The 25,406-nt window shown below is 39.0% G+C and overlaps 1 protein-coding gene across 2 annotated transcripts in view; it reads left to right on the forward strand.

Annotated features, from left to right (window-relative positions):
* Positions 1-15,947: 15,947 nt before the first annotated feature.
* TBPL1 (TATA-box binding protein like 1) overlaps positions 15,948-25,406 on the forward strand; it is a 35,370-nt gene continuing 25,911 nt past the window's right edge. The window contains exons 1-2 of one of the 2 annotated variants that reach the window (XM_032844793.1): positions 15,948-16,385; positions 21,786-21,868. The gene's annotated coding sequence lies outside the window, so the exon portion shown is untranslated. The remainder of the gene's footprint in view (positions 16,386-21,785; positions 21,869-25,406) is intronic. The other variant, XM_032844792.1, reaches the window with a different exon arrangement.

Genomic DNA, 25,406 nt, shown 5'->3' on the forward strand with positions numbered 1-25,406 from the left:
CTCCGATATATATCATGTTTCCCTATATGAGTCTGACTATGGCTCCTTATTCTGTTTCACAAGTCAATTGATCTAATCCTGCATCAATAGTTCATCATTTAATCATACAGCTTTATAATAAATTATGCTAAGTGATCGGGCAAGACTCACTCTTTTCTCCCAACCTTATTCTTCAGGCTTGTTTATGAAGTTCCTCTAAAAATCTTCTGGGGATCTAGATTGGGATTCCATTGAATCTATAGACCAATTTAGAAAGAAATTACTTTTACTTTTTTTTTTTTTAGTTTAAAAAAAAATTTATTTATTTATTAACAGACAGATATCACAAGTAAGCAGAGAGGCAGGCGGGGGGTGGAGGGAAGCTGGCTCCCCGCTGAGCAGAGAGCCTGATGCGGGACTTGATCCCAGGACCCTGAAATCACGACCTGAGCCAAAGGCAGTGGCTCAACCTACTGAGCCACCCAGGCACCTAAGAAATTACTTTTAGATACTGAGTTTTCCTCCCTGTAAAGATGGTATATCTCTGCATTTGTGTAAGTGTTCTTCATTTTAATTCAATAACATAATTTATAAATAAAGGTCTTACATATCTTACTATAAGTATTCATTCATGCTTTGTTTTGAGGATTCTATAAATATTATGTATTTTTCTTACATTCTTGGAACTCTTTGTTGCTAGTTGACGTGCATGTGGTTGACCCTCAGTTTTCATTCCTACTCTTTTCTAGGGTCACTGTTATGTTGTCACTGACACTTGCAGCAGAGTCTGGAAAGCTAAAACCTACATCTTGCAGAATCTCCTTGAAGCTAATTTTATCTTTGTGAATTAGTTCCCACCAATTATATACATTTACAGGCAATTTGGGAGACAAATTAAGGCAGAAGTCGTCTTTCTGTCACTTCATCGGTTTTTGGCTAGGAGGCAAGGTCACCAAGGTATGAAGTTTGTATGTAGCCATGTTCTAGAATCCAGTCGCATTTCGCAGTCCTTGAGTTGAGAGGCAGCTGGGAAGTGGCTCTCTGATTTCAGATTCCTGAATTGCAGCATTGGTGGTGTGTTACTGAATGCAGTCACCTGACGTTTTTACTTTTTGTGGTCTTCTTTGGAGGATGCTTCTCTGCTGTTCTGAGGTTCATATCTGGAAGTTCAACTCTTCCTGTGATTTCATATTCCTCTAATTTCGTCTATTCAATTTCTTTCTGTTTGAAGTACTTAGAGTGGCTTCTAGTTCCTTGTTGTTAGTTGATTTATAGAAATGCAACTAATTTTTTTAAAAATATTTTATTTATTTGAAAGAGAGAGCAAGCTGGGTGGGAGAGAGAAGCAGACTCCTCGATTAGAAGGGAGCCCAATGTGAGGCTCGATCCCAGGACCCCGAGATCATGACCTGAGCTGAAGGCAGAGGCTTAACCAACCGAGACATCCAGGTGCCCCACATGCAACTAATTTTTATATTTTTATTTTTTATTTAGCAACCTTGATAAACTCCATTTTTATTCTGTTTCCTTTTTATATAATCACTTCTTCTAGAAATAACTGTTCTGCTTTTTAAAATCCTTGTATCTTTAATTTGTTTTTCTTGCCATACTCACCTGGCTAGTACTCCACTAGAGAGCTGGTTGAAACAAAATAGAAGTTTGACAGCATTTTTCTTTGTCTAAGTCCCATTCGTAAAGGGAAAGTGTTTGGTGTTTCACCATTAGGTATGATATCTGCAATAAAATTATTATTATTATTTGTAGATACTTCTTATCAGTTCAAGAAATTTATTCCTTTTATTCCTGACCTTATAAAAGTTACATTTTAAATCATAAATGCATATTGAAATTCATCAGATGCTTTCTTATTGAAATATTCATCTGATTATCTATTTTAATCTATTCATTTAGTGATTATACTTACTTACTTTTTTTTTAAATAGCCTCCACACCCAGGGTGGAGCCCAACATGGGGCTTGAACTCACAACCCCGAGATCAAGACCTGAGCTGAGATTAAGAGTCAGATGTTTAACGAACTAAGCCACCCAGGTGCCTCTATTTATTTACTTTCATATATGAAAGTAACCTTGCATTCCTGGGATAAACTCACTTGGTCATGGTATATTTCCCTTTTTACATTTTGGCTAGTAGATTGAACAGTTTATTGAAGTAAAATTGACATATAATAAATTGCATATATTTTAAGTGTATAATTTTGTAAGTTTTGATATATACATACACTCAAAAAACCATCACCACAAATCAAGATAGTGAACATTTTTGTCACTTTGAAAAGTTTCCTCATGCTCCTTTTTATAATCTCTTCCTCTCACCCCTCTCCTGCATCCTCAGAGAACCACTGATATATGACATATATAATATATATAACACTGATATATGACATATGATATATGCCACTATATAGTAGTTTGAATTTCTGGGATGTTCTGCAGATGGAATAATACAGTATGTACTCATTTTGCTGACATTTTTTACTCGCCGTAATTATTTTGAGATTCATCAATTTTGTTCTCCCCTGTAGCAATAGTTTGTTCCTTTTTACTTCTGAGTAGAAATTCTGGCAATTTCTCATGTCTCCATTCTATGAAAATACCACCATTTGTTTACCCATTCACCTGTTACTGGATATTTGCATTGCTTGTAGTTTTGAGCTATTAAAAACAAAGCTGTCATGAACATTGGTGTACAAGCCTTTGCATGAATTACCCTTTCACATTTCCATCAGAAGGGATATCTCATTGTGGCTTATTTGCATTGCTCTAATGACTAATGATGTTGAGTATCTTTACATATGCTTATTTGCCACCTGTATATTTTCTTTGACAAAGTGTCAAAGTCTTTTGCTCTGTGTTTTATTGACTTGTTTTGCTGTAGTTGTCTTTTTATAATTTTTTTGAGTTTTTATAAGATATATGATTTGCAAGTATTTTCTCCAAGTCTATGACTTACCATTTCATTCTCGTCACATGTCTTTTGAAGAGTAGAAGATTGTGGGACATGTAGGTGGTTCACTAGGTCAAACCTTGAATTCCTAATTTCAGCTCAGGTGATGACTCAGGATCATGATCTCAGGGTTGTGAAATTCAGTCCCTTGTCAGCAGGGGGTGGGCTGGGGGACTCTGCTTGAGATTCTCTCTCCCTCTTCCTCTGTCCCTCACCCACTCTATGAAATAAATAAATAAGTCTTTTTAAAAAACTGTAGAAGTTTTAAATTTTGATGAAATCCAATGTATTCATACCTTAACAGGTATTCTTTTGATGTCATATATAAGAAATATTTGCCCAATTTTAGGTCATCAAGTTTTCCCTTGTGTTTTCTTCAAGAAGTTTCATAGTTTCAGGCTTTACCTTTAAGTGTAGCATCTATTTTGAATTAGTTTCTATATATGCCTCAAGAAATGGATTGAAGTTCTTTCTTTTTTTCCCATTTGGTCTGAGAAGACTATCATTTCTGAATTTTTTTGTTCAAGAATTTTGCCTAATGATTAAAACTGACCAGTATTTTCATATCTCACACTCTCTTTGTCATGTTTTGGTAACAAGTCATTCTAGTTTCATAAATAAATCTATGAGTATTTCCTATTTTTCTATTCTTTGGAACATTTTATATAAGGTTAGAACTGCTGGTCTTCTTTGAATGCTTGATACCAGAATATTTGGTATCCACAAAAGGCATCTGGGCCTAAAATTTTGTGGAAAAATTTGGGCTGTTAATTTAAGTTCTTAGGTGTGGCAAAATATGTCTTCCTAAGAATCTGTCAAATTCATTATCAAATCCATTGCTATCTATATATGAATGTTTATAATATCCTCTGGTCATTTTTTAATGTCTATATCATCTGTAATGATGTCCACATTCATATTCATGATAGTAACTGTACTCTTTTTCTTACTTAATCTCAACTATAAATATTTGTAATGCTTATTAATCACATATATATCAGCCATTATCTCTTCAGTTATTACCCTTGCCTGTTTTCCGTCTCCTTTACTTTATGGATTCTGATTAAATGTATATTAATCGTTTCTCCCCATCCTCTATGTCAATACCTTTTCTTCTGTATTTTCTTTTTGTCTCTGTTTCATTTTTAAAACATTTTGTCTAATTTATCTTCTAGTTCACCAATCCCCCCTTTCAGCTGTGTTTGCTCTGCTGTTAAAAATATCAATCAAGGGGCGTCTGGGTGGCTCAGTGGGTTAAAGCCTCTGCCTTCAGCTCAGGTCATGATCTCGAGGTCCTGGAATCGAGCCCCACATCGGGCTCTCTGTTTAGCAGGGAGCCTGCTTCCCTCTCTCTCTGCCTGCCTCTCTTACTTGTGATCTATCTCTCTCTCTGTCAAATAAATAAATAAAATCTTTCAAAAAAAATCAATCAAGTTTTTCATTTCAGTTATAATATCGTTTTGGTTCTTGCAATTTCATCTTGATATTTTTCATATCTGCTATGTAATTTTTTCCTACAGATATTTCAAATATAGCTTTTATTTTATTAAATAGTAAGCATAGTTGTTTTATTACCTATCTGATAACCTAAATCCAAATATTAAATATTTATGCCTCTATTTCTGTTATCTCTTGCTTCTTTTGGTTCTTGCTCCTGGTGTCTTCTTTCTCTAAGTGCCTGTGTAAGTTGAACTATATATGTGTGGGGAATAGGACTTGAAAACCTATATATAGGGGGTCACCTGGGTGGCTCAATTGTTTAAGCATTTGCCTTTGACTCAGGTCATGAGTCCAGGGTCCTAGGATTGAGCCCTGCCTCCAGCTCCCTGCTCAGTAGAGAGCCTGCTTCTCCCTCTCCCTCTGCTGCTCCCCATGTTGTGCGCTCTCTCTCTCTCTCTTTTAAATGAATAAATACAGTCTAAAAAAAAAAAGAAAGAAAGAAAACCTATTAATAGGGATCATTTGAAACCTAATAGAAATTTACCTTCTTACAGAGAAGTCTGTGTTTCTGCTAGATATCTAGGAAAACCTATCCATCTGAAATCATCTTAATAGAAGTTCGAAGTTTGAAGTTTTCTGCCCCACTGAGGTGATGGAAACAACCACGAGAGGACTTGTTTACTTCAGGTACATTCTTACCCTCAGGATATAGCTCTTTTGTGTCTCACTTTGGTGTCAGGAAGACCTTCTTCAACTTCCCACTTGGTGCGATCACTGGGCAATTGCTGTGCCCTTCACTGAGTGAATGCAAGTCCCAGTTCTCAGGGCCGGCCAAAGCTCCTTGAGCCAAGAATACCTTCTAATGATCATTTACCTTTCTCAGTTCTTCCTTGTTCTTAAATTTGGCTTTCTTATTCTCTTTTCAGCATTTGCTTTTAAGAAAGTCTTCTAGATTTTTCTCCCAGAAGTTTCAGTAGTTTTCTGTAAGATAATTGGTCAATTACCAGAATCCAAAGATTCATTCCTTTCTTCCTGAGTCATTTTTGCTGTTATCAGTTTTAGGAAATTGGTTGTTCATAGTGTTCTTTTTTTTATCTTTTTGGTCTTTATTTGAGGCTAAGACTTTATTTTTCATTTCTAATTGTTTTTATTTAAGCTTTATCTCTTGTTTTCCTTGGTCAGACTCATACAATGGTTGTCTACCTTATCATCCTTTTAAAAAAATCAGTATAATCCTCTGTATTTTGTGTTTTCTATTTCATTAATTTCTGTCTTTATCATGTGTTTTTTTTCTATTTTCTTGGAATTTCTTCTGCCTTTTTTTCTCTAACTTCTCAAGTTGGATACTTAGCTCATGAATTTTCAGGCTTTATTCTTTAAAGGAAATAAAAATTTTATGAATTATATTAATCTCTATTATTTTTATCTGCTTTACCTATTAATAATTCAGAGATTTATTGGCATATTTACTCTGATATAAATTTGTCAAATTTTAAACATGTATCTACTAATTTTTACTTTTATTTTGCTGATATTAATATAGCTACTAGTTTTTTATGATTACTATTTTTCTGGAATCTTTTTTTGTTTAAATTCAATTAATCAACATATAGTACATCATTAGTTTTCCATGTAGAGTTCAATAATTAATCAATTGCGTATAAAACCCAGTGCTCATCATATCACGTACCCTCCTTAATGCCCACCATCCAGTTACCCTACCCCCCCCGAGTCTTTTTCATTTTTAGTTTTCATAATTTTTACTCTTTAAATTTAAAAGAATCTTTGGCAATCTTATATTTTCTTTTTGTTTATTTTTTTAATCCACCAGAACAATCTCTATTTTTGAACTCAACATATTTATACACAGAATATAGTTAAATTATTTCTAATCTACTATTATATTTTTCTGGCATTTTTTACATGTGAGTTTAATCTATTTACATGTGTCATGGTTAGTAGAAATTTGTAACTTATTTCCACTATCTTTATGCTTTCTTTTTGTTCCACTTTTTCTGTTTCTTTTTTTCTTTTTAAGATTTTATTCTTTTATTTGAGAGAGAGAAACAGTATGTGAGAGAGAGAGAGCACAAGCAGGGGGAGCTGCAGAGGGAGACCAGTGTAGGTCTCCATCCCAGGACCCTGAGATCATGACCTGAGCCGAAGGCAGAGGCTTAACCAACAGAGCCCTGCAAGCTCCCCTGTTCCACTTTTTCTGTGTTTTTTTTTCTCTCTCTTAACTTTCTTTATACCTGTTTAATTTTTTATTTGTTTTCTTATTTAATTTTTGTCTTCTACTAGATGGAAATGTATACAGCCTATTTTTTAAATTCTCTTTATAATAGTACTAGTATTTTAGTAATCTTATAGAACCCAACAAGATCTAAAATGGACCATACTGTAACTTCTTTCAAACAATACATATCTAAGGATATCTTCCCCTGCATCAGTCTCCACCCTGTTCCCCCCAAGTTAATGAGTTGTTAAGTGCCCCCAGGGAAAATTTTTCCAAAGTAAAAATTAAGTAGATAACTTTCCAGCCACTAGAGGGCGAGATGCATTTTCCAAATGATTTTATATATTTCAAAATAATGCTCTTTATTGTAGTAGTGATTGAATTATTGATTAAATGACCAAAGGAACCTTTGTTTCAAGTAGGTGACCTAAAAATACTTATATCTCTAGCTTTTCAAGATTCAACTCCATTAACAGAATAAATATAAACATTAAATTTAATTCATAGCAGCACACACACAAAAAAACGACTCTGAGATGCCACCAGAATACCAGAACAGCAGAGTTTCTGAATCATATAAAGTAGGCGACTCACAACAGTGTTAAATCTGAGGTGGGGAGTGGGATGGCAGGAGGGGGAACAGAGGAAACTCCATTTTGTGTGTGTATGTTTGTGTTGTCTGAATTTCTACAAAGAAAATGTACTCATGTGTTATTTCTGTAGGATAAAAAAAAGATTACATAGTCATTTGTGAATAAACTATATGGATCAAGATTTGATGATAAATCCTAACAAAGCGGAGGATCTTTGACAAATGTCACAAGAACTCACCAAAAGGGGACTAAATTGGAGACAGTGGAGCTCTTTAATCCACATGGTATGTGTTTTTGTTACAAAATAAAGATCTGACTGTATATATACTTTTTCCAGTAGATAGCCAACTGTCTCAATTCCATTTATTTATTGGTTACCCTTTTCTAACAGAATTGAAATGTACCTTTATCATTTAGTAGGTTCTTTAAATACATGGATCTTTGTTTTCTGTTCTTTTTCATTCATTTTCTGTCCATCCCTGTCCCAGTTCTACACTATATTAATTATTTTTGCTTTTTAATGTTTTTTTTTAGATCTGGCAGTCATATATATACATATATACACACACGTATACTTGTATATACATGTATATTTATATATGTATATATGTATATATATCTATACATATATATATTTGCAAAAGTATCTATGTCATGCTCTTGCATTTTCCTTTTCAGATGAAATTTAGAATTTGATTAATGTTATTAAAAATTATCATTACCTATTGATAGGGATGATATTACAGTTATAAAGACATTTGAGGAGGATCAACTTCTTTAAACCATTGAGCTTTTCCATCTTTTTTTCTCCATCTTCTGTCTCAGCTTCTCTTCCTGTGTCAGCTTTATTAATTCGTCCTTCTTACAGAAGAGATTTTGTCAGTCCTTTGCCCTCAGTTCACACCTTCCCAGCTTTACTACTAGAAAAGGAAATTGCTTTTTTTCCCCCAGCTTCACCTCAATAAATTCTGGGGTAGGACACTCTCTGGCCTGGCATGGTCACATATCCTTTTCCTCACCCATCACTGGAGCCATGAATGTGAGGTAGTGAGTCCAATCAGGAGAAGTAAACTGCACAGTATTTTGAGCAGAGACAGTATAATATAAAGAATTTTTTAAGGGGTTGGATAGGATGAAACAAAGAAAACTGGAAAGAATATAGAAACCTCGCATTTCAGGAGCAGGCACTACTCCTGGAGGTAAAGCGCCAAGAACAACCTTGCACATAGCCCACCCCGCCGGCCCCAGTACCTCTGAGCTGCAGACCTTGTTGGAGAGGGCGTGGCCAGAACTCCCTGAAATTTACTAGAATATTTCCCAGACAGAAGTCACAGGGAATCGCTTCTCAGCATTTTGGCTAAGATCAAGCACAGAAGTCACAGGAAATCCCCTCGCTAACTGCTGGGGAGAGCAGGTCACTGGGAGCTGTCTCACTGGAGGGGCTCTCCCACAAAAGCTCAGGATAGGGAGTAGGTTTTAGGGGTGAGCTGCAGGAGAGGAAGCTACATGTGTTGTAGGAGGCAGATCCTAGAGAAACTGCTGACACTAACGGGAATGCCTAACCCCAGAACTTCCACAGGCACCTCCTGACAACAAAGCAATGCTGTATTTCTGTGTGATAAAACACTGCTATTCTTCTTAGAAGTGAAATTCTCATCTTTTCCCCAAATAAGGAGAAACAGAGTCTTCAGACACATTGTATCCATTGCTAGCTATGAATCCCCAAATTCAGCCACTGTTCCACTGAATATTCTATTAAAGACCAGTTGTAGGGACCCCTGGGTGCCTCAGCCTGTTAAGTGTCTGCCTTCTGCTCAGGTCATGAACCCAGGGTCCTGGTATGGAGCCTTGCATCCTGGAATTGAGCCCCTTGTGGGCTCCCTGCTTAGTGGGGAGCCTGCTTCTCCCTCTGCCCCTCCTCTTGGTTGAGCAATTTCTCTCTTTCTCTCTGTATCAAATAAATAAAATCTTTTAAAAAAGTAAAATATTTAAGAAAGTAAAAAAAAAAAAAAGACCAATTGTAAAATTAATTTCTATAGTTAGTTGCACTGCGGCCTCAGAAGGTATGTTTAAATTCTGGTGCCCAGTACCTGTGCATGTGTCCTTGTTGGGAAATAAAGTCTTTGCAGATGTAATTAAATTAAGAATCTTTAGATGAGGTCATCCTGGATTTATAGTGGGCTCTAAATCCAAAGCTTGGTGTCCTTATAAGAGAGAGAAGAGGGGAATTTGAGACCTAGACACACACAGAGAAGGCAGTATGAAGATGCATTTACAGGCCAAGGAATGCCAAGTGTTTCCAGGATGCCATCAGAAACTAGGAGAAAAACATGGAACACTTTCTCCCTAAGAGCCTCCAAAAGAAATCAATACTGCCAACACCTTGATTTTGGAATTCTGGCTTCCAGGCCTGTAAGAGGACAAATTTCTGTCATTTTAAGCCATTACATTTATGGTATTTTGTTACAACTTCCAACAACTTGAATATAAAGATAGGAAGGCGATTAAGGAAGAAAATGATTAATAAATACATAGATATAATAAGGCAATAGAAAACGTGCAAAGATACTATAGTCCTCATTTCTGTAATTGTTCACAAGGTCATGGTTAGTAGCTACAGCTTTCATCTTCTTCTACCCATCTTGTATTTCCTCTACCATCAGCTGGAAACTCAGCTGGCTGGGATTCTTGGCTTTCTGGAGTGGCCCAAACCTTCAATTCCAGAAGATCTGAGTCCTCAAATACCCTACCATTTCTTTTCAGTTGCTATAAGTTTTCATTAACTTAAATATTAGACATAATATTAAGTACTAAGGGGATCCCAGAGAATCTTCTGGGTTCTAGACTGTCGTTCTTGCTTACACTGTGTGTAAGTAAGCCAATTTCTCAAGCAGTGTCACTATTTAAATACATCATTTCAGAGGGGCCTTGGGTCGCTCAGTCAGTGAGCGTCCAGCTCTTGATCTCGGCTCAGGTTTTGATCTCAGGGTCATGAATTTGGGCCCCATATTGGGCAAGGGAGCCTACATTCAAAAAAAAAAAAAAGAAAAAAGAAAAAAGAAAAAAGTATATCATTTCACTGTTTACAGCTTTGGGTAGGGATTTTACTTGTTGCTAATTTAGTTAAGTGTAAGAGTTCAAAATTGCTCTAATTTGTGTGTGAATTTTCTGTATACTTTATTTTTAGAAAAAAATGTTTTAATGGATTCTTTATACATTTATATGATATTTATGCAGTAAATGTTTGGTGGAAGTAAAAAAAAAAAAAATCACTCCAGCCAGTAAATTACCTCCTGTTTTTGTTTTTTTGTTGTTTTTTTTGTTTGTTTGCTTTTGTTTTTGCAGGGGCATAAGGAACCCAATATGGCCAGGTGGTGGTGGTCTTATCCTCTGATTTAGCGGAACCACTGACACAACTCATGAAAGAAGCACTCTCCCTTTGGGGACTAAATTCTCTATACCAGCAGCAGTCAAAGTTTCCAGATAAGGGAAGAAAAGTTCTGAGTGGTTTATTAGGTGAAATTGTGAGGAGAGCCACTCCTACTGGCGTACCTTGATTCAAATTTATTTTGGCAATGGAAGGGAGGGTACCATGTGATGGTCTCTGATTCAAAATATATCCTGTAAGACTGAATTTCATTTTTCCAGGGTGTTGCCTCCCAAGAAGGCTATTGCTGAGTCTTCAGTAAGTCATTTCACTGTTCAGTTAAGCCAGCTGCTTCCAAGTGATGGCAGTTGTGGGAAGATCTGTTAATTTCATAGACACGGACCCATTGCTGCACTTCCCTTTGCTGGGAAATGAGTTCCCTGATTAGATGCCGCATTGTGTGGGAAGCGCTGCTGGCAGATAAACCGTTCTGTGAGTTCACAGATAGTGGTGCCGGCAGAAACATTATAAGGGGTAAAGGATAATCTATTTTCAGAACATGTGATTATTCCAATATGGATGAAACTTTGCCCCCTCCATGATGGAAGAGGTCCAGTATAACCAGTTTGCCATCAGACAGCTGGTTCAAACCCTGGGAAAGCGGGCCATATCAAGAACTCAATGTTGTTTTCTACTCTTGGCAAATTAGGCACTTAACAGTAGTGTTGAGATGAGCCTTGGTTAAGGAGAGGTCCAGATTGTTGAGCACATGCAGAGCCTGCATCCTTACTGCCATGGCCATTTTGTTCAAGGGCCCGTTGAACAAGCCCTGGATGACTGGTTAAGAGGCTGGTTAACAGCCACAGATAGTGCCATTTTGTTCTCCTGATTATTAGCAGTCTCTCCTGCAATGGATACATTAGCATGCATCAGAATGCAACACAGATACCTTCCCACTGTGTGCCCATTTAGAGAAATTGATCTATATATCTCTTCCCCACACTTCCTTGTCACCAATCTTCCAATCTTATTCCTTCCAAGTCCCTGTATATCTAGAAAAACTGTTAGCAGTTGCCCATTCTGGTCACCCCTCGCTCTAGACTTGGTGCACAAACAAATATACTGTTCTAATTATGCCCCCTTGGGAGATTTTCCTTTACCACTGACTGTCCTTCAGACCCCTGAGTGGGCAAGGGGATCCATCTGTGCTGTAGGAGGCAGATTCTAGAGAAGACTTCCGTGCTTCAGGAGCCTGTCCGGGGGATAACACTGAAACCAGGAAGCAAAACACTTTCCTACTTCAGCGTCTCTCCAGCCTTTTCTACTGATAAAACTTAACATTCTGATAGCTAGCAAACAAGAATATTTAAAGGATCAAGATACATCTCCACAGAGCAGACACAAGGTGAATTTGGCAGTGGGAGTGACAACTCCATTTCAATACAGTTGCCCCAGCTTAGCTCAGAAATCCGCCTCTCTGCCAATCATTATCACTACTGCAACTCCCATTAAGATGCACATTGGATTGGAGAAAGGAAAGAGTATGCATAGTTGCCCAAATAAGAGGTGAGAGTACTCTTCCCAAAGGAAGAGAGGTGTTCAGAGCTGACAAAAGGATACATGTTTCCTACATGTTATCCTTTGGCTGTTCAGTGCACATATGCATACACACACACACACGCTGGTTTTTACATACCTATAGTTTCTCTTAACATAAAGCAACTATACCTTATGTAATTGAAAATGTGCTTAATTCCTGTGCAGTGGGAGGGGAAAACTCAAAGTCACATCCAGCCCAAATTCAGGATCTTTAAGTGTAGTCAGTCTTGATAAGGTCCCCATTTAGCTAAACAACAAATAATGCATTTTTCCCCAATGCACAAATATATAATAGAGGGGATGGGGAAAAGGATAACAAAAACTAAAAAAAAAAAAAGGGAAAAAAGGAGACTCACTGTGCAAAAGTTGAGCATATACTGCATCCTGTTGGACAAGAATAAGGGTAAGAAGGGCTTCTCTTCTCCAGCAGAGAACTAAGATCTTTGGTCAGCCACTCTAAGTGTCGAGATTTCCTTTATCTATTATCCTCAAAGACCCTTCCTTACAGGAGTAGTGACAAGGAGTTTCCAGGGACCACTCTAGCAACTGTTGTCATCTCTTTGCTGATACCGAGACTGGGATGTTGTCTTAGACAAGCACACCAGTAGAGGCCTTTTGCAAGGACAAAGGCTTTCTGGCAATCCCTTAAAATTTCCGTGGCTGTCTGTCAATGTCATTTGGGGGAAATCCATTAGGTTGTTATCAGAAATCTCATTGAGACAGTAAGCTTGAGTAGGTACTTTGCCCTTCTTGTTTCTATCTCTTGGAAACTGGCCTGGCAACTCTGTCAATCACCCTGCATCTTAGTTCACTGTCTTTGCCACAGACTCTATCCGTGACAGGGAGAGAAACAGGCTGGGATTGTAAAGGCAGGTTACAGCTTCAGACTCTATCCCCTAATTTGTGCACCATTCAACTGGAATAATGGGAGAAATTACTTTTAGTTGGTAAGGGGGGCACAATGGAAGATATTTGAGAAGAGTGGTGAGGAATGAGATATCCCTGACTCCACTGCCTTGCTGGGGATCTACATTCCTGGTTAGTGTATGAACCTTATGGGGGCAGAAATTTTAGTTGTTTCAATTGGCAGAGTAGATACTATATAATCATGATCAGTAAATCCACTGGCAGAAAGGACTCCTCTTAACAGCTATATAAGTATCATCCTGTATCACTGCTCATCTTTTTCAGAATGGCTCTACTGAACCATTTGTCTGTCTCATAGTACTAAGGGAGCAAGAAGTAGCCAATATATTCCAATAGGCTGATTTTTAAAAAACCAAGTTAATAAAGCTAGAAGCCTTAGTGGGCATAGCTAACTGTTGTGAGGGATCACTGTTTGTCTGATTGTTTTTAGTTAGCAACCCAATGCAGGCAAATGCTTTCGTAAATATAAAACTGCATGCTTAGATTCCATGTTAGTGTCAAATTACTAGAAGTTTTGAAAGTCTCCTCTCAATTTCTATAGCTATTTCATTGCTGATTTCACTGCAGTTTGCAAACTGGCTTTGGTCCATACACCACATTTTAAGTAATACTGATCTAACAGATAAATATCACTATTTTCCCAGACAAGTTATCAATTTCTGTGTTAATGGAGAGTCTTGGTTTGGAACATACACTGTATATTCCAACCTCACCTACCACCTGAATAATGAATGATATTATAATCTTACCAGGCACCTAAATAATGGAGCATATTCTAAGACCAATGAAGCCCACAGACTGTATCTCATTGCCTTACTTCTTTTATCATGTGAATTCCTTGGTCAGAGGAACAGTGTATGGGCTAATGTGGCAGTGTGCAGACATTCAATAGGTCTATGGAGAATGGTGCTTGCAGCAAAACCAAAATCCATTTCCAGAATGTGGAACCGTTGTAGTAAGACAAATCATTGACTAATGTATGACAAAAGGGATTCCAAAGTAATTGACATGCTTTATACCAGGTTGCTTGTTAGTCCCCTGAAAGAAGTTGCCTCATAAAGACCTTAAAATTTGTCACTGCTGCAGGAAAATTGACTTTACAGCAATGGCACTGATCATCGGATTACGCCATTTCCCTTGCCATTCCCTCGGTAAATCACGTTATGCTGCACATTAAAACCCTTCACTTCTCCCAGCACTTGGAAGAAAATCCAATCTCTCTTCTATGTCTACAAGGCACTGAAGGTTTAAGGCCTTAGTCTCTCTCCAATTTCATTTCATGTCACTTTCCCTGGATTTGATCAGGATGCCCCATCCACCCTAATGCGCCAGCATAGCAAACTTTTAGCCTCTTGCTCCCTCTGCCGGTAGCACTATGAACATCTCTTTCACTCCCATCCCTTCCCGGCAACAGCGGATGTTACCTCCTTAAAGTCGTCTCCCCATTAACACACAGACATAACTTTCCAATCAAGCTTCTTGTTTATTTTCTTCACTTACACCTAACACAAGCTACAATTATTTTATATTTTCCTAAAATAAGTTAGTACAGAAATTGAAACAAAATGGAAATTCCATAGATCTACAGGGCTTTTAAATGCTCAGATATTCTTCTGAACAGAGAGGGAAGCAAAAGATCAAAAGGCATTCTCTGAGACCCAGTAAATAATAAAATACCCAAATGGTCGCATACTCCCAAATCCCCTGAAGTCAGCCCTCCTCTTTTCTCCCAAAAGGACAGTGGCTTTACCATTTTTCATCCAAGAGTCACACCAATCAGAGGCCAGGTACCCCATGATCCCGCCTTGAGGCCTTTTATTAAATCAGAGCTGCCCCCGGCCTCAACCAGGGGCCGAGGCTTCTGACTACAGCAGCTGAGCTCGGGAACGGAGGCCTGTGCCTGCCTGAGAGTAGGGCTCCGGGGGCGTCTCAGGGTTCTGCACTGCCTGGCGCTCCCCAGGCCGTTACTCGAGTCTCGCTCCCGCCGGCAGCGTCTCTCAGGCCACCCCCCGAGGGCTCCTCTGGCCCCAGCGCGGCCGTTCACACTGGCGGGTGTGCGCCTCTCGGGATCCCCGGATCATTCCAGGGCTGCTTGGGTGCAGAGCCGTGGAAGGGTCTCAGCCCCCAGGGGCCCAGCTTGGGAGTGAGCGCCCTCCTACGCCCGCTGGTCTGAGCCTCGGCTGGACCCACGCTCCAGCCCTAGCCTGAAGCCGCTCTCTTCCCCGTCCATCCTTCCCGGATCTGGCTACACCGCGTGAAAGACTCTGAAGGGCTCGGGCTCCAAGGCGGAGCCCCGACCACAAACCCAAGTTGAGTAAGGAATAGCGAAGGGAGAGGCGACGGAAGTGTGACGTAAACTCCCTGCCCTATCTTTCTGTTTGTCCGTCTATCCATTCATCCATCTATCCACCCCTCCATCCGCCATCACCGCCTATCGCTGTTATTTTAGGACCACAATTAGAATCCTTAATGAAACCTTTATCGCGACGTCGTACATGAACGCGTTTAACTGAAAAAGCGAAATAGGACTTTTTCAGACAGAAAATATCTTAGAAAATAAATTTTGTTGTTGAGAACTGGTTTTGCTATGTTAAATAGTGGACCTTTAAGTTGAATGAGCTAACGAGAAAGTTCTGTGGTTTTGACAAAAAAATTAAAGTCCTTTTATATTATACTGTATGCCAGGTATTACGTACTCATGTTTAAATATCAGCTAAAAATGTACAAAGATCACGCAGTTTTGTTTTGTTTTCCAAAATCTTTTTAGGTGGTCCTCAAGCAAAAAAAAAAAAAAAAAAAAAAAAAAAAAGTCTAGCCCAATAGCAGTCCCCGTCCCCAATACCCGGACGTCGCCAAACCCAGGAGCGGGAGGGGCCAGCTTTGAGGAGACCAGGAAGGAGGAAGGGAAAGTAGGGAAAGGGGCGGGGGGGAAAGTGACGGGAGCAGTGAGAGCCGGAAATGACTGGCTAGCGAGGAACCCAGGGGCACCCTGTCCGGCGGCGCTCTAGCCTCCGCGTGCTGTCTCTATGCTCCCCCTGCGTCTGGTCTATTTATTGTCGCGGGGAAGAAGCGGCCGCCCAGTACCCGGAACAACAAAGCGAGAAAGACGGAGCCCGAGCCTCGGGGGCTCCTAGCAACGGGCCGGGGCGGGAGTTCCATGGAGACTGGGGAGCGCGCCCGCCTTATCATCATCCTTGTCCTCCAGCTTATCCTTCGCGTCCGACGTAACCGGCAGCAGCGCTGCCGCCGCGTTCTCTGCCGCCGCCCCCTCTTCCCACGGTAACCCCGGAGGCGACCCTGGGCGGGGGGAGCGCGGGCGACTGGGCGGCCTGAGTGCCGGGGCTGGTGTGTGCGAGCCCGGCCGTGCTGCGGGTGGGAGGTGAGGGGGCGGACGACCGGAGGAGAGGAACTAAGGTGGGGGCAATTGGTCCCGGGGCCGAGGGAGGGTCCACTTCTTAGGAGGACAGGGTGATATTTGGGGAGCTCATCAGGGATAACGGCGTGGGGGCGGGGCGTCCGTGCCTTCGAGCGTTATCGAGCAGGGTGTAGCATAAGAAAAGAGGTATTTTTATTTTTCGTGTTAGCCACCCCAGGGAAGGCAGGAGAAGGGTGATTTCCCCATCTGCCTCTGTGAAGCTCTCACCGGAGGAAGAAGGATCGTGCAGAGATGCTAGGGGGTCCATTGCTTCCCGGAAAACTTCCAGCGGCCTGTGCCGCGGCGGGAAGGCTCCCGAATAGCATCTTCGCCGGTTCCTGGTGCTGGCAATGCCAACAGCCCCGCTTTATTATTATTGTTATTAACCAAATTAGGTTTGATGAAGGGTCTGGAACTAAGAAAGAAAAATGAATTGTGGGTAGGGCTAAGCAAGGATGAGAATTAGGATAAGCGCTTAATGATAGCCAGTAAGAGCCCTAAAAGTAAATGTGTTTCGGAATGACGGTTTTTCAGACTCCTTCTGCGGTGATGTGCATCTGCGGGCTCTGTCAGTGTGCTCGTTGCAATAAGACTCACAGTGCAGCTAGTCCACATCTGTGAGCTCTCTGGCTGCATCTGTCACCTGCAATTCCAAAGCGACACCGGCAGTTAACCAGCGTGGGCTTGTGTATTTAGGGTTAAGAACAGTGCTTTAAAATGGGCTCGAGGAAAAAAAAAGAAAAAGGAAACAAGCTTGTTGTGATTTTTGTGCGAAGAACCAATTACAGAATCCCTGAGAAAATTGAAAAAGAAATATAAGGAAAAATTTCAGCTATTGGAGCATAATCTGTTCTTAAAGTTTGAGAAAATGGCAGTTCATACAAATGGAGAAGGGACTTTTATCGTTATCTGTTTTGATGAATTATTCACAGTCTGCTATGTCCAGCTACATATTTATCAGCTTATATTACCTCTTTATGTTTTACATCTCTATTTAATGGTTTTATACCTTCCCAAATCATTCCAGGTCAGTAACTGAGGTTTCCCTATGGCATACTGAAAAGGCTACATATACCTATTAGAGAACATAATTTTTGTGTCCAGTGAGAATAAAGCTCTTTATATTAAATCGAGGATTAAAGATGAAAATAAAACTGATAAGTCATAGAAGCAATTATGTCAACCACAGCCTCTGTTTGTCTCCCCACTTTTTTTTTTTTTTTGTTAAGTCTGGCTTGTCTTAAAATGTGTCATCCTTATTGCCAGCCCCCTCTTTTCATATTCTCTGCCTTCAAAATCAGAAACTGTAATGGTCTGCTACTGAGTGTTCTTGATTGGTTGACTGGTGCCAGAATAGAGCTTTTAACTCAGGCATTTTCATGGAATTGAGATGAATTGAGGTTCAGTGTCTCTTGTTAAAGGAAGTTCACAGATGTGCAAAGAGGTGAGCAGTTTCCTTTAATGGGAAGTATAAACATTGGGAAACTTAAAATTGCATTTTAGGACTCCTCAGTGGAAAAACACAGTATTGTCACCTTTAGGTTAAAGAATCAAGGATTGTTGTTTAATCTTTTCACAAAGCTGTTCTTCTGTGAAGGATATCCTGGGGGATGACCCCACTCGAGGCTGTTGGCTGTTGTGTCCCAAGATTTTCATAGTGCCTATGATACTTAGTAAATTTCCTCAATCTCAGGGTTGCCATCACGCTGACTTCACCCAGACCTATTTGTGTTCACCTCTGTCCCTTCTGTGTTAGAGTGGGAGTCAAGCCCTATCTTCCATCTTTAGTAACAGTCCCAGTTTCTGCATTCCCTGCTCTTTACTATAACATTTTCAGTGTTCAGTGGTGTTTTAGTTTCTCTCCTTATTTAATCATGTCTCAATCAAAATGATTTTTTGTGCTATTTGTATTATTTGTTTCTTATGGAGTTTTCAACATACGTGGTTGGCCTATATATCTTTTTCATTAATGTTACTTTGTTGTATTTCCTTCTGTATCCCTCCCCTTTATTTGGAGAATTGGAGTGGTCATGTCACATGTCTGTATTTATTCTATTTGTGCAATACAACAGGTTAAGAGCCTCATGCTGAGACTCAAAAGACTGTATTGAAATAAGGCATGTACAAAATGTTGTAACTTTGCAGAATTAAAGGTGTTTTTAGAAGTTCAAGGGGTAGTATTATAACTCTAGACATAGTCACTTTTTTAAAGGTAAGACAGTATTATAGATTTTACTGTGTGCTTTTAATTGAACCTAAGATTTTCATAATTCTTATTCTAAAAATGTTTCCTTAACATCAGTCATTTCTGATTATTTTGCATGTGAATATTTGACTAAAATTACATTTTGCCAAATTTGAGGAAACAATTTCAGTGATTTCCACAAGTTTTTCTTTATGTGGAAAATTTTTGTCTCAAAATTTTTGTGGATATATGATAGTTCCCTGTTTATCTGTGGTTTTGCTTCCCATGGTTTCAGTTACCCTTGGTCAACCATGGTCTGGAAGCAGATGATCCTCAAAATGTTAATAGTAGCTTAACACTAGTTCATAGTACATACATCATTCATCTCACTTCATCTCAACACAGACATTTTATCATCTCACATTATCACAAAAAGAAGGGTGAGTACAGTACATGAAGATATTTTGGGAGAGAGAAAGACCACATTTACGTAGCTTTTATTGCAGTATATTGTTACAGTTCTGTTTTATTATTGTTGTTAATCCCTTTCTGTGCCTAATTTATAAATGAAACTTTATCATAAGTCTGTAGGAAAACTTAGTATATATAGCTAAACCTATAGTATATATAGGTTTGGTATTACATAGTTTCAGGCATCCACTAGGGGTCTTGGAACATATCTGCCACAGATGAAGGAGAACTACTATATACATATATAAAATGTGCAGAATTTGCTTTAAAGTAGAACAAATACATGTGAAATATGCAACTGAATTTTTGAGAGTGTTATTTCTTACAGATCTATCACATTTAAAATAAATATTGGATAATCTAGTTGAGTGGGTATCAGTGTTTTTAGGTGAAGGAGGTCTGTAATAATCTGGTGATTGATTTCCTTCTGTTGCATCATCGACCATGTGATGAAATTATTATTGCTTTGAAAAATAAAATTATATTGATTTTAGAAGAATTTATAGTAGAGTATTTCCACAGTGTCTCTAACTGAAAACTTGTAGTGCTTTGAAAATTTATCTGTGTTGTGATATTTGAATTGAAAAACAAGGATTTCCTGAAATTTATATTCATATCTGTTGCACCTTGAGATGCCTGATGCCAAATCAGGTATGGACACCTGGATGAAAGATGTTTCTCTTCAGGTGTTTTTTGTGACCTTGTAGATAGCAGAGAAACGCTGTACATGAATACCAAAACATGACACACAAATCTGAATTTAAATCCTTTTTTACGTACTGACTGGTGCTATTGGTGTACAGATTTCATGGTGTGTACAGATTAGAGGTTTCTTGAGGATCAGGACTGTGAGTTGGCATCCTGTTGTGTATTAATGTCATGCAAGTGTGTGTGCATGTTTGAAGATTAACATGCTAATAAAAGGAGATATATTTATTTATTTATTTATTTTTCTTTCACTTCAGGAAGCTCTCTGGTACATGAGGGCAGTCTTTCAGATATCTAATTAGTAATCTAATTCTTGATGCCTAAAATTTCAACTTTTTTATGCTGGCTACAAGTTAAAAGCAGCAAAAATTTCTCTGACATGATTAGGGCCTTTTTTTTTTTTTTTTTTTAACCAATTCAGATGATAAAAATAATGGTTTACTGCCTTGAGTAGATACAGTCTTTTCTTTTGAGTAGATGCAGTCTTTTCTCTTGTCCCCTGAATACCACCTTGGGCACTTTCAAAAAGGAGAAAGAGTATATGCATGTTTGAGGTCTTTCCAGGCCACGGATGCAAATTTGACTTTTGATACAGCCTTTTATTAGGTAGGGAGATGGAGTGTGTGTGTGTGTAATTGTGGAAAAACCACGATTCCAGAGGTATGTCATTAATGAAAAATAATCAGGTTGTATCAGAAATTGTATTCATCTTGCAGCTGGTGATAAAATTCAAAGTTTGGTTTAAATGGCTTGTTTTGTATGGGAGACATGCTGCTAGGGATCCCATTAAATGTTTAAAAAAATACACTAAGGTGATTTTTGGGACAGTTCAAATTGGCCTTCATGTAGGAATCAATAGTGAAACTGTTTAAAATTTCACCAAGAAAATGCAGCACAAAAGTTTGGCTGGCAACTTTGACCACACAGGATTCATTCAAGCAAGAGTACTGCAAATCAGAGTCAATGTTGTGTTTTCTCAGGACATGTGTGGGTGACCCTTAGTATTTTAAGTTGGAAATTTTTTATTAGTTAAGTAGTTCCAAAGAGTCATGTGCTAACCTCCTTTTGCCCATAAATTACAGGTATTTTCGTTGTGAGGCAGAACATTTTTGATCAAAATACTTTCTTGGGATTAGGGTTAGTTACAGGACTCTGGATACAGGTTGTCTGTGTTCAGCAGAGTGTCTTTGCTCCTTCTTGATGGTGTGGCCGTGAGCCAGTTATTTCATTGCCTGGATTCCCCAGTTTCCTCAACCGCAGTATGGGGTTAATACTAGCACCATGCCTCTGGGGGTTGCTGTGAGAGCTAAGTGTAAAGTCCCAGAACAATGCTCAGAATAGTGAGCTAAAAAACTATGAACTGGTCCTCCCAGCAGCGGTACTAGGCCACACATTCAAGATGAACCAGCTGTATGCTTTGTTTCTTCCCTCTGGGGGCTTTCTGTTAAAGCATTGGAATTCTTGATTTGCAATCACGGACTGTTGGACTCATCTCTACCATTTGGTTTTGGCGGAGAGGGAAGCACTTTTTAAATTTTGAAGTATCACACAGGCATCTGATTATCACTTAGGGCAGATGGACTAAGTAAAAAGAGACATCTCTGTTTCTTGGAAAAGGAAGGCCAACAAAGCCTGGTCTGGCACCACATTGCAGCTGTTGAAATGCTATTACCCTGTGGACTTGACCGCTTATTTTGCTGTATGGTGCTTCTGAATAAAGGGAATAGACCCGATGGTTTCATTTAGCAGAATTCGTCTTTCTTTAGAGGGCACTATTTTTGCTCGTATAACCTGAAATGGTGGTAAACTTGAAACTTGCTGGTGTCTTTGTCAAGCCATTTAACTTGAGTTTTCTGTGTCACCATAAATGTTCTACATAGTAGCTTTCTTGTAATTTTAGAGGTAGCTGAAACTGCTGCTCCGCTCTAGTGATTCAGGCGGCTCAGGAGTGACTGCATACGATTGGAGCAGTATTTGTTTATGGTAAGGCTGGCGCCATATACTGAGGCTTACCTAATCAGGGGAATAACTTGATAATTGTGGCTTTGTTTAGGGGGTTATTGGAAAGGTTAACTTTTCATAGTTAAATCCAAGTGTTTTAGTTCAGTTATATGGGCATTTGAAACAGCTGACAGAAAATAAATGTTTCTGCTTTTTCATTTATACACTGAATGGCAAACTGTTCTTTCCCGTTTTGGCTAATATCCAGCTCTTGGATTTAGTTGATAGAATATTTTTATAAAATGTGTGTTACAGAAGTTTATATAAAACATGCTATTAAAAATGTGTTTTACTTCAAATGTACAGGAGTGGAGTTTTATAACTCTTTCTTCCATGCTGTGCTGTTTTTGTTTGTTTTAGTTGGGTTTTATACCTTTCCGCACTAAGAAAATTGGCCAGTATGCTTGTATTTGGAGATGTGGCTTTTGTTTTCCTGTTTAAAGAGAATGAAGTCTAGTTGATCTCGCTGATTTAGTTGGGTAGTCACTACATTGGCCAGATTGATTTTTGTATTGATAGAGTACTGTTAACATTATTCCTATAGCCATCATGGATTGTGGATCTGAAAAATCTTGAGATACGCAAAGAAATGGTCATGGCTATTTTACTGATATCTTTATAGATATGGATATAGATAAATTGATGTATACATACACACTTAACTTATATCCTTTAGCTTTAGATATTCGAAGGACGAAAGTGGGAAATTTTTACAAAAACAGGTCTCCAAGGTGTCAGTATTGCCCTGAATAAAAGCCTGTTTTGAAATAAAAGTTTGACTGACACATTGTTAATGTTTCCTTAAAGTTCTTTCTACCAAACTTTCTCAGGGATAGGTGTTGCTGTCCTTGAGATACAAAGACAATAAAGCTAATGTGTAATCCAAATGCTCAAATATGAAGATGGGAATTTGGTTTTTGACTATGGTCAACATTTATAGAACCTATCATTGTTTGAACCTTAGCTAAGATTCATGAAACCTGAAGCTTTTATGGAAAAAGAACCCTCTCATTTTTTTTTTTTAATTTCCCACATAGTTTTGTTGAGCAACAAAGCCTTTTTTTTTTTTTTTCCTTCCCAGCTTATGGCTACAGTGAGCTTCTTAGCTATCTCCAGTTATTGTATGCATGTGTAACCTAGTGACATTGTAATGGGTATCCTTTAATTGCTCATGGGTTGACCATATCCCAGGATCCCTGCTGGTGTCACATTAGGGTAGATGTGGAAGGCACAACCAAGCTGAAGGCATATTCACTTATTCATTAGACCTTCCTCAGCATGAACTTGGTATGCTAATCTCAAAGGTACACCAGATTTCCTAATGCAGTTCTCTACTCCTTTTTTTTAATGGGGACCTAGAGTAATGTATGTGACACAGCTCAACAGTTTATAACTTATAAAGCCATGTGAATAATATGTTTATCAGCTTCTCAGCAGCATATTGTTAATGTAAATCTGTATGTCAGTATAGCGGAAAAAACCTTTGGCTGACTAGTGATCTTGAAATTTCTGCTTTAGTGCATAATACAGTACTACTTGGATAATTGTTTAATTTGTGTGTCCATTAAGAAAGTGTGCCTTTTAATTTACTCTTCCTTGCCTGTTAAACTGAAAGAGTATCAAATGTTTGAAGTTACATTCATTTTTTAAAAGATTTTATTTATTTATTTGACAAACAGAGATCACAAGTAGGCAGAGAGGTAGGCAGAGAGATGGGGAGAAGCAGACTCCCTGCTGAGCGGAGAGCCCGGTGTGGAGCTCAATCCCAGGACCTTGAGATCAAGACCCGAACTGAAGGCAGAGGCTTAACGCACTGAGCCACTCAGGCACCATTGAAGTTACATTCTTAAGTTGTCTTGTGTTATATATCCTTACTCTCACTTCCTAAAGAGAAGAAGGATGGCTTTATCATCATACCCATTCAATTGATAATTGATGTGTGCTATAAATAACTGACCTGTTAAATAGTCTCTGACCAGCTATTGTGGAATGGATTTAGGATACGGATGAGTAAGGACCCTTGGGGTTACAATGGAGAATGTAACTCTCGGGAGAAAGGGAAGGGAATATATATATCAAAAGCGCTGAGGAGCCGTATGCGTGTTTCAATTAAAGCAATTCTTTCCTTAACATCAGAAACATGTTCCTGTATTTGTAAAAGCTCCTAAAACACAATTACCTTTCAGGATTTGGGGATCTAAACAAAAACCAAGAATAACTTGTTAGCTGAATGAGCACTAAGCAGAACATTCCGACAAGTTAAATAAGGAAATAATATGATGCTGCTAGAGAACTTGGAGTGGTTTGGGGGAGACTAAGATCTTACTTGTAATCATGGAAGATGTCTACCCTTCCTACTTATTCCCCAGCCCCACCATTCTCTCTTTCAGTTGTTCTTATTCATTTAATTTAGCAACTCTTTATTGAGTCGATGACCAGTTGCCAGCTAAGCCAAATTCTAAGGACACATGTTTGTATTAAATGGTTGTCTTTAAGGAGAGTGGTGCCTACAGTCTTGCACACAGTGTATGATACAGACAGTACCTTTGCAGCACCCTCTGCTTGGATTCCCTCTCTCAGAGTTTCATGACTGGCTCCTTATTCCGCAAGATCTCATTTTAATAATTTGTCTTCTCTGAGTAAGGTAAGAAGCCTGCCCGCATCATTCCCCGTAGAGTTTCTCTTTTGTCATCTTATTTCCTTCATAACTTAAATCACATTCTCTCATTGTTTTAGTTGCGTGTCTTTTTGTTGTCAGATTCTGCAGCTGCTGTGAAGGTGCCTTACTGACCATTTTGTTCTGAGCTGTAATCCCAGTGTCTAGCCACGGTGCTTGGTTCACATCAGTTGCATGTTCAGTGAATCCAATTAAAAGTATGAGTCTGTTGAAGCACTGAGGAAAGGGCATCGTAAGCAAATACAAAATTAGGAAAAGGTCTGCTATTGCAGGAGAAATGGTAGAAAGTTGAGATTGTTAAGGGGTGTTGGAAGTGGAAGATTAATTACAAAAGGTAAATTGGGGACTTGGAGCTCACTGCATTCCAAGCCAACCAGGCTAGATTCTGTTTTGTCCGTGCAAGAGAGCCAAGAGACTTTTTAAGCAGGGGTGTGGCACAATTAGGAAGATAATTCTGGCAGCTTATTTGGTAGATGGACTGGATCCTGGGGATTGTAGGCAGAGCTCCGTTAGAAGGCTGTAGCCATAAGAACATGAGAAAGCCTAAAATAAAGTGCCAATGCTTTGGATGCAGAAAAGAAGCTAGATGAAAAGTTCATGGGGTGGAAGAGAAAAAGAAGAGCTGAAGGATGATTCTGAAATCTCTGAATCAGGTGTGTGAGTGTTGGAGGGTGGCTCCATTGACTGAAAGTGGGAATTAAGAGACCACAAGTATTTCTGAGGGGACTGATTAATTTCGGATATGTTGGTTTGATTTAATGAATATGCCGAACAGCCAGTTAGAAATATGGATTCAGATCTCTCATAGGTTAGGATTGATGTAGGAGCCATAAGTCAGAGACA

Source organism: Lontra canadensis, unplaced genomic scaffold (genome assembly GCF_010015895.1).
Source record: "Lontra canadensis isolate GAN:19392208 unplaced genomic scaffold, GSC_riverotter_1.0 scaffold156, whole genome shotgun sequence".
NCBI lineage: Eukaryota > Metazoa > Chordata > Mammalia > Carnivora > Mustelidae > Lontra > Lontra canadensis.